This window comes from Nicotiana attenuata, unplaced genomic scaffold (genome assembly GCF_001879085.1).
Source record: "Nicotiana attenuata strain UT unplaced genomic scaffold, NIATTr2, whole genome shotgun sequence".
Lineage (NCBI taxonomy): Eukaryota > Viridiplantae > Streptophyta > Magnoliopsida > Solanales > Solanaceae > Nicotiana > Nicotiana attenuata.
Window position 1 is genome coordinate 1 of NW_017686095.1, and position 3,557 is coordinate 3,557.

Genomic DNA, 3,557 nt, shown 5'->3' on the forward strand with positions numbered 1-3,557 from the left:
TACGAGTAAATACTACCGTAAAAAGAAAATACAAATATATGGACCAAGGAGACAAGTTATTAGAATACTAATCAATTCATTTGCTCAAACAACCTAGAAACCAAAAATCCAAGACAACATAAATTAATACTCAAGACTTATAGAATTATGGAACAACAAACAGGTGACATAGAAAGGATTAATAGAAGAAGTATTTTTTTTTGACCAATCAAACAAAACCAACAAATTAATAAAAAAGAATGTGATTGCAAGAATCAAAAGTGCACTTCAGAGACATTCAACCACACAACCAACAAATATCAGCTGTCAAATGATAATATATGAAGTATTAGTTTATTTTTTTATATTAATTATTACTCCAGTAATATAAAATCCTATCAGAATATTCAATCCATTACAAGTGCTTAGAGGAAGGGCCTATATTTACTGATACTTTAAGTTTTGCTTTATCCTTATAAAACAAGGAGTCAAGAGCTAGTTATACCCTATGTTCTAAAGCCCATTAAACTCAAATGGACAACCAATTACAAGAACATAAAACATTCAATATTATATATGCACATCTTTCTTCTCTAACTATTAGTACTCCAGAGGTTTTTCGAAATAATCAGCAACAATTTGGTTATTAATTTTAGATGAGGAAAAGTTGGTCAAGACATATTCTATTAGTCAGAGGACAACACTAGCTCATCGAACAACTAATTCTTAGATCAAAGAATGAAAGCAGTGGCAGCAAATCATGAAAATACCAAGAAGCTATAGGAACAGAAAGTGCTAAGACCTTCAGCTGTTGAAGCATTCTCCATGTCATCTGTCGAAATCACTGGATCCATTTGTTTCTTTACCAAAGCTTGCTTTTTCTTCAGCTTAAGCTATCAAAAAAGGTGTAATTAAAAAAAAGTAAACCAACTGAACAGATAATCAAAGGAACTAAAAGCTATCAAGCATTATCAATTATAACAAATTTTTCTGGTTATCTTACCCGGGTCTCTATGTTACATACAAAAGGGCACGAAGGGCAAAAGAATCTGGCTGGACGATCCATATGAGGCAACTCATACTGCAGTAACATTGAACAATCTGGGCAAAACTCCATTTGCAGCTAGCTTTCTTTCGTTGCAAAGACCTAAATTAAATAAACAAAAGGTGTCTTGCCTTTTAGATGACAGTAAACAGAGTCCGACATGGTATCAAAGTAGGCAGAGCTTCAAAGATCGCCTAAAATAAATACTCCGTCCTTTCTAATTTATGTGATACTCTTTTCACTGATGACAATACACTAATTCCGACATGGTATCAAAGTAGGCAGGGGTTCAAAGACAGCCTAAAATAAATACTCCGTCCTTTCTAATTTATCTGATACTCTTTTTATTTGAGATGTTCCACAATATTTGAACCAATCATTTTATATATAACTTTCACAACTTTCAAGAAGTCGGTGTTTTGAACATTTTAAACTTTGATGTGATGTTCTCTTTCACAACTTCCAAGAAATCTTTTGAGCTTTGTTCACCACCCACCTGATCCAGCCTAGTGACTACCTTACCTAAAGGGGAAAAAATCAGTTCTTGATTCACAAGACAAACAAAATCTTCTAATTCTTGTGGTGAATTGTTCACAATTTTACAATCTGTGAAAAAGGAAGCAGTGAAATAAATAGAAGTTCAAATTTTTAGACGACATGGTGTCACACCCCCTTTTTTTTACCTCTTAACCCCATTAAAATAGATAAAAAGTGATTTTAAAGCTCAAAAGGGTTTTTCAATTTGAAAAGTGACAAAAGATTGTGTTTTGAAGGATTTTTCAGAGTCGCCACCACCTGACATTTGATTTCGTTGGGCCAGGTCACCATTTTTTTATAAAAAAAAAATACAAATTTTCCTTCAAAACACATTTGACTCTAAAAACTGACGGCACCAGAGATTCCAAATAAGGGGTTCATTTTCCTCGAGGAGAAGGTGTTAGGCATTCCCGAGTCTCATAAAACTCACGGTTGTGTACATGATCGAGTTGGCTTTAAAGGATATTCGAATTGAGGCAAAAACAAACAATACAAAAATAAACACACAAAAGGCTTCGAGGTTGCCCCTGCCTAAATAAAGAAAATAAAAAGAAAAAAAGAAAAATTAAAGTTTTAAACTACCTACACTACACTTCCTCCGCAATACTCATCACGACCTCCGATTACATGATTCTATGGGGCATTTCCCGGATAAATATTTACAAATTACACGGGGCATTCCCCTGTTGAATTAACTAACTAAATGGGTGACCTCTCAGCTCGAAACCAAACGCGAATAAATAGAAAAAAACCTAAGATTGCCTACCCAAATAATGACGGCCTAACATGCTCTTAACGACCCAAAATCACATCAATAAGCAAGATCCAAACAATATACAACTCCAATCGTCACAAAATTCAGTTGAAATCGTTACTCAATCCAATATCACTTTAGCCTAATTCACTTTCATTTTAGCCCACAAATCCCACAGCCTATTATTTCTCCTTAGTTCTCCAACTTAGAATCTTGTATCTAATTTCGCAACTATTCTTTTTCTAAAAGAGTATCTTAAGACTTAATTCACCTTCATCTTTGCTATCAAATGTCACTGCCAACAGAGAATTCTAAGCACAAAAGGGACGAGAATCTGACAACAAATTAAGTTCAAATTCATGTTAAACATAGACCAACACGGAGAGACATGAATCAGATAATCAATCAAACTTTAATTCATTTGAAACAAAGAGTGAGATAGAAGAATTGAACCTTGATTGAAAAATAAAATCGGCAAGCAAGAACGGCACCCGAACCTCGAGCGGAGACTGCAAACCGCGAATGGACACCCCTAACGGAATTCTCGAGCTAATCAGAACTTCAAACGAGAACGACAAAATTTTCCGGAAAGGAAATCGCAGAAATGACTGAAAGAGGCGTTACTTTGTACTTGGCCTTGAATTTTTTAGTGACCAAGGAGCAACCTAGTGTTCTTTAGGTGGCTATGGAAGAAATTGGAGTATGAATAAAAGGAAGAAAGATTACTGATGTTGTGTGTGTTTCCGGCGAATTAATGACGGAAAGAGGGTTGGTGGTGCGGCTGTTCCCGGTGAAATTGGGTGGCGCCGCTGCTGGAGTTCGTTGAGGGTGGCGGCTGCTCTCTCTAGTTCTGTGTGTGTGTATCTTTTTTTTCAATTTTCTTTCTTCGAGTTCCGAGAGTCCCGAAAAAATGTTAGGTTTTCGTAGTGTTGAAAATCTGATGGGGAGTGGGCTGTCCGATTTGGGCCTTTGGTGGCCATATTTGTGCTCAAAATTGGTTAAAATATCATGGTATAGTCAGCTTTCACACTGGTCAATGAAAAATAGCCGGCGTTTATCAAGTCAATGAAAAATAGTCACTATTTTGCTGCAACATGGACCGGTCCAGTATAATATACGGGAGTTCTGGTGCATTTGTGTACGAACTCCAGCATATTATGCTGGACCGGTATATTTTGCTAACTCCTGTAAAATTTGCGGGAGACTGGAGCACCAGTGCTCCAAACTCCAGTATATTATACT

The 3,557-nt window shown here is 36.0% G+C and overlaps 1 long non-coding RNA gene across 1 annotated transcript; it reads right to left on the reverse strand.

Moving 5' to 3' along the window:
• Positions 1-229: 229 nt before the first annotated feature.
• On the reverse strand, positions 230-3,269 carry LOC109222185. Its single transcript, XR_002067366.1, has 3 exons — positions 2,769-3,269; positions 983-1,126; positions 230-872 (listed from the first exon to the last, which is right to left on the reverse strand). It is a non-coding gene; the product is annotated as an uncharacterized LOC109222185 (long non-coding RNA).
• Positions 3,270-3,557: the final 288 nt, after the last annotated feature.